A 14,053-nucleotide genomic window follows, 5' to 3' on the forward strand; every position below is an offset into this window, starting at 1 on the left:
GAATCTTCAACATAGATGGGGATTTTGTTGGTTTGATTGGTTGGGTTGTTGTTGTTTCAGTAGATTTTAGATACAAATGTGAAAACTCAGGAGGATCTTTCAAAGTTCTCTGGGTGTCCCTAATGTGAACCAGTGTCAAGAACCAAATCTTTCACCCTGGCTCCCTATGACAGAAGCCTGGGGACATTTGTTATTGAGACCCCTCCATCTCAAAAGGCCTACCTTGTAGGACTGAACCAGAATCAGCATCTTTAAAGGGTCCCAGAGGAACAGCTCAAACATTAAGTCTTCAGAAACATTGTGCTAGTCCACTTTTGCACAGTGTTTGCACACCTTAAAAAAAAAAAAAAACCTGGATGACTGGTTGACTGGTAGCGAATCTACATTGTTCGTACACCTTGCTTCTTCCTGCCCCATCCTGCCCCTGCCTTTCTAGAGTGATTTCAGCATCCAGAACATTTTTCTTCATACTTTTGAGTTAATAAATTATATCCCTGAGATTATATATATAACTATCTTCTTCAGGAAATTAAGTCTCTCACAATTCACAGACATGGCCTAAAATACTGATGACCTAAGGTAAGATATTCTATGGAGCATTAGCAGAACTAATCAACATAAGAGAAAATGTTGCTAATAAAGAAGATTTTGAATAAAAAGGGATATTTTTACTTTAGAATAGAGAACAACTTTATGAAACTCATCATTCTAAATTTATGAAGTAACAAGTTCTAAATTAACAAGGACCCACAATATCCTCTAGGACAAGGACACAGTAAGGCATATTTTAAAAGATACATTTTAAAAGAAAGTATGTTGGTTGTTTAGCTTTTTCTATTTTTGTTTGTTTGTTTGTCTTCGTTTTTATAATAGGAATAACTAAAGAAACAAAGATAAATTAAGAAAGCATGGAAATATACTATCTAGTAACTACAATTTTTTCATGTTGTAACATATATTTTATCCTAATTTAATTATATGACCATAAATATTAGGTATAAGCATCTCAAATTTTGAATGTTAGTTGAGTTTAGAACATAGAATGTAACTGTCTTGTAAACAGAGAAGTTCCAGAATCATAGTAACTTTATAAACACAAAATAAAGAGGCTTCCTCTAGAAACAGCCGATTCTTTCACTAGATTTCAATCACTCTATTACCCTTTACCGTTCACACGATTTTCCTATCACACAGGAACAGGAAATAGACTTTGCATAAAAAGAAATGAGGAGACTAGAACCCCTGTTCTATAATAGGTACAAGCAACTAATTCTATCAACAATCAGAATTGGCTTAAAAATAACTTTTTCTGCTCCTCCAAATTGAGCCCAGCCAGGCAACCTCTTAATTTCAGCTTTTGGAAATCGCTAAGTATAAACCCCAGCTTCCCAGACGTCTGATCTTCAAATAGTAAACATATGCTGCCTTAAGCTATTTCATATGCAGCCAAGGAAAAACTAATGCAGAGACTGAAACCTGGAGTGAGGTACCTGCCACACATAGCAAAAACACAAAATGTAAGCATATACCAAGTTAGACAGAAAGTAAGGCTCAAAGAAGTTTGAGACATCGAGGAAACCTGATAGATACAACACAGACTGCCTAAAAACATTGTGAGTCGAACTACAGATCTTTAGCACGCAGGAAACTCAAAGTTAGATCAGCAATGTGTTGCTGAAAACTGAGGAGAAGGGGTTAATTATGCTCTAGTGAAAGAGAGATGATCAGTCTTAGGTTGAATTTATACAGAAAGCATTTGTAAATAGAAAACTACTTATCTGACATTCCCAAGCAAGCTGTTGAAAATGCTGTCTGCTTTTAACTTAACATTTACAGAAAATGTGATAGAATTGTTAAACACAAAAAGAACCATAATTTGATGGGTTAGAAAACTGTTAGTTTATCTCATAAACTGGGTGGTAAAAAGCTATTCAAGTTACTCTTGCTTCTGAAATCCTGGCAGAATGGGTGGAGTGTGGCAATAGATGACTTTTTGTTCAAACCTTAGGGGGAAATTAAGATGAATATTAAGTCACAAGACATTAAAGATTTGCTTCAAAGAACTTTGCAATAAAAAAGACAAACTTCAGAAGGCTTAAAGTGTTGGCCCTCAGCTATTTCAGGAGTGAAATATATAAAGATTGTTACAATGTAGAATGTGAGCTTGGATCTACCTAAAGGCTTAAATCCTGTGCCATGAAAAAGCCATAGGATTCTGAGATAGCCATATCTGCAGAAATACTAGCAGCACAGATTTAAGTCTAAAAAGAAGTTAACAATGAAAAGCAATTGGACTCGCAGAACTCTATTGGCAGGAAGTGGGGAGAAGGGTTTCCAAGAATGTGGAACCAGAAGCCCAGAGGGGAGCTGAGCGTCATAGGGAAACATTCTTAGGCTTAGATACCCTGGGGGATCTTCCCAGTTGTATTTCAAAACTTTGAACTAACGACTCTTTTTACTTTTATGGATTTCTATTTTTAAAAATGAGGCCCATCGCCACTATCCTGTTCACTTATATCATCCTAGGATATGAGCAGATGAGTGTTTATTCAGTAACAGAGGTCAACAGATGAAGTAAAAATATACCCATAAACAATACCTTTACTGACTTACATTATTTTTGAGATTTTGAATTTTGATTTGATGCTACAATGGAATGGAATTTGTGGGATACTGGAACAAACTGAATATATTTTATATAGTGAACATGTATTAATTTCTAGAGGGCCAGAGGGTTGGATTTGATTGTATTTTTGTCAAGCCTGTGCCATTTTGATGATTACAGCTTATAGTGTGTTTTGATATCATTTGAAACCACTTTCTCTGTCATTTTTAATCAGGATGAATCTAGATATTGAGGGGCCAGGTTGTAATTCCACACAAATTCTAGGATTTTTTTTTCTTAATTCTGTGAAGAACATCATTGTTATCTCATGGGGATTAGATTGTAGATCACTTTGAGTGTTCATGGGCGTTTTGACAATACTTGTTTTCAGTCCCCAAAACATGAAATGTCTTTACCAGCTAATCATGTTTACCTCTGTGTCTTTCATCAATGTTTTATAATTTTCAGTGAAGAGATGTTTCGCTTCTTTAATTAAATTTATTCCAAGATAATGTCTTAGATTTTATAAATGGGATTACTACTCTGTTTCTATTTCAGGTCCTTTGTTATTGACTGACAGATTGCAATATTAATGATTCTAATATGTTGACTTTGTATCCTGCAACTGTGCCTCATTCATTTATCAGTTCTGTGATCTTTCTTGCTGGATCTTTTAGGGTTTTAATATGTGAAATCATGTCATCTGCAGCGACAATTTGAATTCTTTACTCTAATTTGAGTGTCTCTTATCTTTTTCTCTTGCAGGATTTCCAATACGCTCTTGGATTTGATTTGTGTTTGGGAGAATGGTAGCATTTATGTTATTCAAAATTACCAGCCTGTAATTTCCATTTATTGTGTTTGTCTCTGAGTTGTTATTAACATAATACGGACCTCTTCAAATATATTTGGAAGATTTTTTTCCTTCCATTGGTAATGAATATTAGTTCTTCTTTAATTGTTTGCTAGATTCTACAGTGTAGCTCTCTGACTAGAGGCTGTTCTTTGATGGGAAACTTTTTATTACTGATTCAGTATTGATACTCATTTTTGGTCTGTTCATGCTTTCTATTCTGGATGATTTAGTATTGTGAAAGTATATGTGTCTTAGATTTTACTGATTTCTTCTAGGTACTTACAACAATAACAAAAGATGCTTTATATTTCAGTGGGTCTCTTCTAATTTCCTTTTATCTCTGTTTTCTCTTATTTGAGTCTTCTTTCTGTCTTAGTCTAGTTAAGGATTTCTCTATTTTATGTGTACCTCATTGGGATTTTTGTATTATTTTGTAGTCTTTGTTTCATTTATTTCTCCTCTTCACTATTCGTTGCCTTCTCTTAATTTGTAGTTTTCTGTGTCTTTGTTTCCTGAGATTCTATGTCAGGCTCTCTGATAGACCTTCCTGACTTTTTTGTATAAGCATTGGTTTGTTAAAAAGTTTCTCAGTACTATTTTGCTCTATCCTGTAGATTTAATCTTCATTTCCATTTATTTAAAAATGATTGAATTCTATTCTTGAGTTCTTCCTTTATCCCTTCATTTCTTTTATCTTTTGCTTCTTTTTATTGAAAATAGATTTTTTTTCTCACATACTATATCCTGATATAGTTTTCTTTCTCTCTACACCTCCCAGTTGCTGCCTGATTTCCTTCTCATCTAGACCCAACCCCTTTCTGTCTCTCATTAGAAAACAAAACGGGCATCTGATGGATGATAAAAATAAAAGATAATATAGTATGATAAAACAAAAATTAACACATCAGAATTGGACAAAACAAACAAACAGAAAAGAGTTCGAGAAAAGCGCAAGAATAAAAGATGCACTCAATTACACACTTAGGAATCCCATAAAAACACTAAACTGGAAGCCATACTATATATGCAGAGGACCTGTAGGATAAAAAGAGAGAAGAAAACATACATAAATAAAATTAAATTAAAAAATAATAAGATAAATTGTTTAAAAATAAAGTTGGGGGGGGGGGTCCTTGACATGACATTGTGAAACAAGAACTCTCCAAAGATGCCACTGACTTCTTTTTCAGTTGGTCATCTACTGTTGGGCATACAACCTATCCTTTAGAGTAGTTTGTTTACCAGTGAGAGTTTGTTCTCCCTTGGAGAAAGCTAAATTTTATTTTACAAATGGTTATCAGTTAAAGGTTGCTTATGAGCTAGGGGTGGGAGCGTGTGTCCACTTCTTCTTTCCTGTCTGATACAGACCCGTTCAGGCCCTGTTCATACTGCCTCAGTCTCTGTGAGTTCACATCTGCATTGATCATGTTGACTTAGAGGGCCTAGTTTTCTTGGTGTCCTCAGTCCCCTCTGGCTCTTACACTCATTCTGTCCCTCTTCGGCCGTGTTTCCTGAGCCTGAATGAAGTTATTTGATGGAGACATCCTGTTTAGGGCTGAGTGTCCCAAGGTTTCTCTCACTCCCTGAATAATAACTGGCTGTGGACCTCTATTTATTTTCATCTGCTGCAGAAGGAAGCTTCTCTGATGATGGCTGAGCAAAGTTCTGATCTATGAGTATAGCAGAATGTTATTAGGGGTCATTTTATGCTATTTTATTTGTTTTCCTTTTTTTAGAAAATTAGCATTTGGTTGTAAAAATCTTATGTCTCTAAACTATCTAGTCTCAGGTTCTTGATCACAGAAGCTGTTTTAGGTATGGGTTCCATCTCCTTGAGTGAGCCTTAAGTCAAATCAGGCTACTCAACAAACTTTGTGCTACCGTTGCCCTAGTACATTTTGCAGGTAGGACACCATTATAGATCAAAGTGTTTAATGGCGGGATCGATGTTAACATTTCTCCTCCTTTAATAGCATGCAGAGTACTTTCTTACCAAAGATGCTAAAATGTAGGTATGAAGGTTCTATGTAGGCACAGCTCAATTTCTCCATGTTCAATGGGTTGTGCAGATGTTGTTTCCAGCAAGGGGGGTTTGCCAAAATTTTATGAAGAGCAACCAATAGGCTTAGCAACCACCTGAATTGTTTGAGGAGTCCCATGGGATCCCTTTGGCCAACAATTGAATTAGATATAACCCCATCGTGGTACTGGAAATTTTATTTTGTGGCAAGAAATGGCCAGTTGGGGCTCTGTCACCCACTTTTTGGCAATTTAATTTCGATTGCCTTCATATATGTACATGCTTTAGGATGCTTCTACCGTATCTGGTTTCAACACTACCCAAATGGCCCTTGATTTTAGATATGTCTCCTGATATTCCTTCCTTCAGTCCCCTCTATTCTTCCCTCCCTACTTGATCCTCCTGTTCCAGTTCCCCACACCCATCCAACCATAACTATCTCTTCTGTTTCTCTTAGAGAGATCTATCTGATCACACTAGCCCCTTACTTTGTGTCTAACTTCTATGGTTGATTATAGTTTGATATCATTGACTTAACAGATATTATCCACATAAAGCTAACATATACCATATTTGTGTTTCAGGGTCTAGGTTACCTCACTCAGGGTAATTTTTTCTAGTTCCACCAATCTAACTAAAAATTTCATAATTTTGTTGTTTTAATAGCTGAGTAATACTTCACTGTGTGAATGTACCTATTTTCTTTATCCGTGTTTCTGCTATGTGACATCTAGTTTGTTTCCAATTTCTGGCTATTATTACTAGAGCAGCAGTGAACATGAATGAATAATTGTCTCTGTAGTAAGATGTAGAGTCTTTTGGGTATATGCCCAAGAGTGGTATAGCTGGATCTTGAAATAGAGAGATTCCCATCTTCCTGAGGAACTGCCACACTGGTTTCCATGGTGGCTGTACAAGTTTGAATCCACCCCACCCCCCGCAAAATGGATGAGTGTTCCCCTTACCCCACATCCTTGATAACATGAACTGTCACTTGTTTTATTGATCTTACTATTAGATGTGTATAAGATGGCATCTCATAGTGGATTATGCTATTTTGGATGTGTATTTGATGAGTATTTGGATGAGTATTTGGTGAGTATCCTTGGATTTAATTTGCAAGTATTTTACTAAGAATTTTTGCGTCCACGTTCATAAGGGAAATTGGTCTATAATTCATTCTCTTGGGTCTTCATGTGGTTTAGATACATGTGTAACTGTGGCCTCATAAAATGAATTGAGCAATGGTTTCTTCCCCTTCTATTTTGTGAAAAAATTTGAAGAGTATTGGCATTAACTATTCTTTGAAAGTCTAGTGGAATTCTCTACTGAAACCACTGGCCTTAGGCTTCTGGATGTTTTTAATTATTGCTACTATTTCACTAGGTCTGTTTAAATTGTTTTTCTGATCTTGATTTAACTTTGACAGGATTAACAAGAAAATTACCCACTTCTTTTTGATTTTTCAGTTTGGTGGAGTAGAGGTTTTTAAAGTGTGTCCTTATGATTCTCTGGATTTCCCTGGTGTCAGCCTTACAGTCCCTCAATTTCTTAATTGAGATCCCCTCATCCTTTAAGTTAATTTGGCTAAAGGATTGTCAATATTATTGATTTTCTCAAAGAACCAACTTTGTTTTATTGATGCTTTGTAATATTTTGTTAATTTATTGTCTTCAACACTGAGTTTGATTATTTCTTGCTGTCTACCACCTTCAGATATATTTTCTTCTTTTTTTTCTCTAGCTCTTGGGTATGCTGTTAAGTTACTTGTGTGAGATCTCTTGGTTTTTTTTTTATGTAGGCAATGAGTGCTATGAACTTGCTTCTTAGAACCACCTTCATGGGGCCCCATAAGTTTAGGGAAGTTGTGTACTCGTTTTCTCAGTTCTAGAAAGTCTTTCATTTCTGTCTTGACTCATTAGTCATTCCGTAGAAAGTTGTTCAGGTTCAGCAAGTTTGTAAGTTTTCTGGGTTTTTGTTGTTGTTGTTGTTGTTGTTGTTGTTGTTGTTGAGTATATCCAGCTTCAATCTGTGGTGATCAGACAGGATACAGGGTGTTAATTTCAATTTTCTTTTATCTGTTAAGGCTTGCTTTGTGTCAACTTTGGAGAAAGTTCCATGAGCTGCGCTAAAGAAAGTATAGTCTTTTGTGCTTGGATGGGATGTTAGATCCATTTGTTTTATAACATCAGTTAGCTACAGAATTTCTCTATTTAGTTCTTATCTGGATTGCCTGTATTTTGTTGAGAATACAGTATTGATGTCCTCCACTATCAATCTTTGAGAGGCAATATGTGCTTTAAGGCGTAGTAGTATTTCTTTTATGAACATAAGTACCATGGTATTTAGTGCTCAAATGTTAAGATTGCAATATCCTCTTGCTGGATTTTTTTTCTTTGATGAGTATGTAGTGTCCTTCCCTATCTCTTATGATTAGTTTTGGTTTGAAGTCTATTTTGCCAGATAATAAAATGACTACACTAGCTTACTTCTTGGGTCCATTTGTTTGGAATAACTTTTCCATCCTTTTACCCTGAAGTGATTTCTGTCCTTGATGGTAAGGTATGTTTCTTGGATGCAGCAAAAGGATGGATCCTGTGTCACATCCAATCTGTTAGCCTCTGTCTTCTTATTGGGGGATTGAGGACATTGATGTTGAGAGATCTCAATGAGCAGTGTTTGTGAATTCCTGTTATTTTGTTGTTGTTGTTGTGGTGGTGGTGGTGGTGGTGGTGGTGGTGGTGGTGGTGGTGGTGGTGGTGGTGTGTGTGTGTGTGTGTGTGTTGGGTGGGTGTTTCCTCGTTTTGATTTTCTAGTCTGAGATTATGTATTCCTTGTATTTTCTTCCATTTTGTTAACCTCTTTAGATTGGAGTTTTCCTTCTACCTTCTGTAGAGCTAGATTTCTAGACAGATGTTGCTTAAATTTGGTTTTATAATGGAATATCTTATTGTCTCCTTCTGGGTTTTCTGGGCATATTATTCTGGGTGGGCATCTATTGCATATCTGCAACAAATACGTTCAGGCCCTTCTGGTTTTTAGACTCTCAGTTGAGAAGTCAGATGTTTTCTAATAGGTCTGCCTTTGCATGTTACTTGGTATTTTCCCATTGGAGCTTTTAAAATTCTTTATTTGTTCTATACATTTAGTGTTTTGATGATTATGTTGTGGGGGCGATTTCTGGTCCAGTCTATTTTGTGTTCTGTATGTTTCTTGTACCTTTATATGCATCTCCTTTGTTAGAATGGGGAAATTCTCTTCTGTGAATTAGTTAAAAATATTTTCTGTACCTTTGACAAGGGTTTCTTCTTCCTCTGTTTCTATTATTCATATATATAATCTTTTCACAGTACCCAGATATCCTAGACATTTGTGCCATGGTATTTTAGATTTAACATTTTCCTTGGCTGATATATCCATTTCTTCTACCTTATCTTCAATGGCTGAGATTCTCTCTTCCACCTCTTATGTTCTGTTGGCGAAGCTTACTTCTGAGGTTTCTGTTTGAATTCCTAAATTTTTCATTTCCAGATTTCCCTTAGTTTGGGTTTCTTTACTGATTATATTTCCACATTCAGATCTTTAACTGTTTCATTCACTTCCTTTCACCATTTGTTTGTGTTTTCCTAAATATCCTTAAGGGACAGTCATTTCTTTTTTAAGGGTCTCAATAATATTCATAAGGGCCCCAGGCTTCCAGCACTTGGAAGGCAGAGCCAGGCAGATCTCTGGGAGTTTGAGACCAGCTTGATCTACAGTGCGAGATTCAGGACAGGCACCAAAACTATACAGATAAACCCTGTCTTGAAATATATATATATATATATATATATATATATATATATATATATATATATATATATATTCATATATTCATAAGGGATATTTTTAAGGTCTTTCTTGTGCTTCAGCTATGTTAAAGTATTCAGGGCCTGCTCTGTTTGGATTGGAGGGCTCTAATGAAGACATATTCTCCTGCCTGTTAACTGATTGTGTTTTCACATGGGCAACTGAGTTTAGGAAGATTATAATTCTAGGTGCTGATATCTGGTCTTGTTTTTGTTGTGTGGGTGTTTTGCTTCTTGGTTTCTGTTGCTCTCTCTGGTTCTGAGGAGAATGTGGAGGCTGTGTTGCCTGGTATGATATATTTGTAAAGTTTCTGAAGTTTTTCTTGTTGTTTGTTTCTAACTTTATTGTATTGTAATTTTAAAAAGACACACTACATAATTACAATTTTTAAAATTTATTGAAACTTATTTTATGACCTAACTTTTAATCATTCCTGAAAAATGATCTAAGTGTTATTGAGAAGAATGTCTATGCTACAGCTATTGAGTGGAATAGTGTATAGACAGCTACTAAAATTATTTAGTTTAGAATACAATTAACTATGTTATTTGTTGTTTGACTTGAGGGCCTGGGTGATCTCTCTATTGCTGTAAGTGTTCTGAAGGTGTGGTATGGGAGTTTACTTGAGAAACTTGGTGATCTCCTAGGTCAGCATGAAAAAAAAGAAGCTAACACTGGAAAAACAGAAAAAAAGTCAGTAAATGAAAGAATTCATGTGATTTAATAAAAGGAAGAGCTACATTAACTCTTCCAAAACTCTGTTAACTTAAATTTTAAGAATACATTATCTCTTTTTTTCCATTTATTTTCCAATTCTTATACCCCCAGAAGAATATCTACCATGAATATAAAAATATGCAATATTAGGACCCCAAATAAAAACTGTTCTGGGAATTTCTCTGAGTATTGCCCAGGTAGGTTAACTCCTTGAGAGAATAGGATCAGACAATCACACTGTCTAAATTTTAGAACTAGCAACATATGCAAAGTAAGCATTCTGCTCCAAGGATTTTTCCAGCCATGCTTCAAGGCCATTTTGGTAGATTTTTAGAAAATGATGCTTTAAAACTATAGAAGATTACAAACTATAGAATTTTTTTTTCTTTTAAACATTTGAAGCTTTAAGCCAAGCACCATTCTAACATGAAGTGAGGAGGGGCTCATGAGCCTTCACCTTAACCAAGGAGCTATTGACAACTGATGGTTTCCAGGGGTGGGAACCTAGTCAGTCTTTCTCTAAGTGTGAGGTTCCTGATAGCCCAAACACTCTTAAGATGGGTGATCCCACACCCAGGAGTATATAGGAAGAGGAAATATGACTTGGTGAAGTAATTTTTTTAAGAAAAGGAGAACATAAAGTTGTGAGGCATTGACAGGAAAGGGAGAATATGGTCAAAACATGAATGAAACTTTCAAAGAAGTAATACAATTTTTAAATAGAAAATAGGATTTTAAAATATATGACCAAATTTAAGATTATTTTTTAAATATGTAAAGCATTGTTTAAAAATTTGGTAAATCTTACCAGGCAATGGTGGTGCACGTCTTTATCCCAGCACTCGGGAGACAGAGGCAGGTGGATCTCTGTGAGTTTGAGGCCAGCCTGGGCTACAGAGTGAGTTCCAGGAAAGGCTCCAAAGTTACACAGAGAAACCCTGTCTCAAAAAAATAGGTAAATCTTTTAAGAAAAGTGTCTAAACTGAGTTGTACAACTTTAGAAACTTGGTATAACAAATAAAGGAGAACTCCTTTATTTTCTTTTCAAAAAAAGAAAGGAAGGAAGAAAGGAAGGAAAGAAAGAAGGGAGGGAGGGAGGGAGGGAGGGAGGGAGGAAGGAAGGAAGGAAGGAAGGAAGGAAGGAAGAAAGAAAGAAAGAAAGAAAGAAAGAAAGAAAGAAAGAAAGAAAGAAAGAAAGAAAGAAAGAAAGAAAGAAAGAAAGAAAGAAAAAGAAAACATGAGGAAGGAAGGAAACTACGAATACACAGATTCATTCTCTCAGAGGAAAGCATTTGGGTTGAGCACATGCTGCCCATAACAGGACCTCATTCAGAGGACTTTATACTTCTGATAGTGCAAAGAACATAGACATCTTCTCACAAAATTGTTGGGAATTTATTCACCTCAAAACAAAAACAGCATGCTCAAAAATACCACAGACAAAGACTGGACCCTGTAGACCTAACACAGCAGAGAACATGCACCCTGGTGTTATACATGAGCTTTGGCAACTACTATGGTCTCAAATCTTTCTTCTCACACACGCAGCTATGCATGCTTAAATCTACATATCCCTCCCCAGCACTGTACTAATGCTCTTTGTGATAATCTAAACCATTTTCATAAAAATGAGTCTTCTGAAGATTTCTGTTTCTGTTTCATTCTATAAACACTAGTAATCAGTTATTACCCAGCATCATTCCCATAATAACATCAATCTTGGAAGACACTATTCCAATGCTGTCATATCAAAAGTATCAAAAGTTTGGTGTTATATGAGGAAAGAGAAAGCCTATACCCTAGAGCATATCGTTATTAGAGGTGTTTTGGTTACACCCATGACAAAGGAGAGCAAGTTATCTTCATGAAATAATAATTTTCAATCATAAAATCTAACCAAATCACCTGATATTGAATAATAAGACCTTTTAGAATTGATAGTTTACTTCTTTAGTCAGGTAATCCTACCTCATGTTTAGAAAAAGAAAAGAAAAATAACCTCATGTCAATAAATTTGAAATTGTGGGGAAATGCTGTATAAAACATTCCTAGACATGACGATTATAAAATTTGAATCTACCAACTGTGATTAATTACATTCATGTTAAAGATATATGTAGCCCTTCTTCATGATGTTCCATCACTAGGGGAAGATTGTGTGTTCTCCATTTTTTAAATCAGGCGTGATTGTTGACCTGACTGAGATGTAAATGGAGCTATGTCCTCCCCTCAAACAAAAAAACTTCCAAAGCCTATACTGTCCACTATGAGCTGTTTCTATGTCCCCAAAAAATGAAACTCCATTGTCCTTGTCTACTGTCATAAGGCAATGGGGTTCAAAGCCAAGGTGACCCCTAAAGGAGAAACGGTATAAGGAGATCACACACCTTTCTTTGTAATCCACTCAAATAATTAAGGTCATTTGTTGTTGCATCAAACCTGGACAAAACAGAAGAAAATTTCTTACTCAGCTGTAGGAAACATGACACTAAATAACAGAACATTAGTTTTAGGACTACAGGAAAGGATATTTCCTATTAATGGTATATTAATAGCATTTTCTGCGGAACAGTGTATTTGATCTCCTAGTTGCCCTGTAAGCCAAGAATACAAAAGCATATGATAAATAGATGATGAATAACAAAAGGTCTTTCATATGTTTGGTATCAACACATTTAAAAAAAAACAAAATGATCATTTTCTCAAGAGATCTGACATTCAAATGCACAATCAATCAAAGATGTCAACAATGTTGCTGAATGAATAACATAAAAAAATCAATGTAGAACATGACTTACATACTCAAACAACAACAAACACCTAGGAAATTAAATTTGTTAAAGCTTGCATTTATAATAGCAACAACAAAATACTGTAAATAAATCTAACAAAAGAAGCCAAGATGAAATGTTAAAATACTATTGGGAAACACAAGCGAAGACTAAATGAAAATCTAAACCCAAAAATTAATCTATTAAATTATTCAATTACTCTCAGGCTCACAGAAGGTCAGTTTATTGAAGCTAACAAATCCAATTTTCTAATGTATAAGACTGAAAAAAGACCCAACAATATTAAATATAATATCAAGGAAAAACAAGAAAGATTGAAGACAAACAAATACAATACTGAAGAAAAGTAATAAGATATGGATCGTCATCCCACTGACCTTGGCTAACTATAAAGTAAAAACAATTGAGACCACGCCACACTAACATGAAGATGGAAGAGGACAGGGAAAAAGAAGCCCAAAAGCAGAGCAATACAGGCATGAGGACTTGGTACATGTGGGAAATGAGATGTCACATTTCTATCTTCAGGATCAGAAGCATAAACTATGAAACAGAAGACTATACATAGACCATATTAAAATTTAATATCAAAAACCATGATTAAGGAAAACAGAAAGGAGGTGAGAGAAGAAAGAAGGGGGAAATGGAAAAAGATATTTAACCTCTATATAACCAGAAGAAAATTAGTAATCAAAATATGTAAATCCAACTAAAATAAAGTGGGCAAAGAATAAAAATAAGTTCTAGAAAAGAAAAACAAAATATCAAATAAGCCTATGACAATATGTTTGCTAGCTAACACATTAGTAATTAGTGATACTTGAAGGTAAATAAGAGACAATTTCACACCCCTCAAATTGCTGGCCAGAGTTGGCACATCTGACAACATGGTGCAATGGAGATTGTGCGTATTCCTGCAAGGATAGAATTGTGCAGTTATCCCCCAGAGTAATCCACTCTTATCTGCTAAAATGGAGACAAGTCTTCCCTTTGACACAGCAATCACAATCCAAAATACACAGGACAGAGAGACATGCATTCCATATAACCATGAAACATGCACAAAGAGAAGCTATATTGTGCCATTTTAAGACTGAAAATTTCATCATTTATAAAACAGGGGTGACTTGTGAGAAATAAATTAATTACAACATACACATTTATAGATCAGTATCTAAGATACAGTGTGTAGTCAGTGTTAGCAGTTTTAATAA

The sequence above is a fragment of the Peromyscus maniculatus genome, chromosome 16, assembly GCF_049852395.1.
Source record: "Peromyscus maniculatus bairdii isolate BWxNUB_F1_BW_parent chromosome 16, HU_Pman_BW_mat_3.1, whole genome shotgun sequence".
Lineage (NCBI taxonomy): Eukaryota > Metazoa > Chordata > Mammalia > Rodentia > Cricetidae > Peromyscus > Peromyscus maniculatus.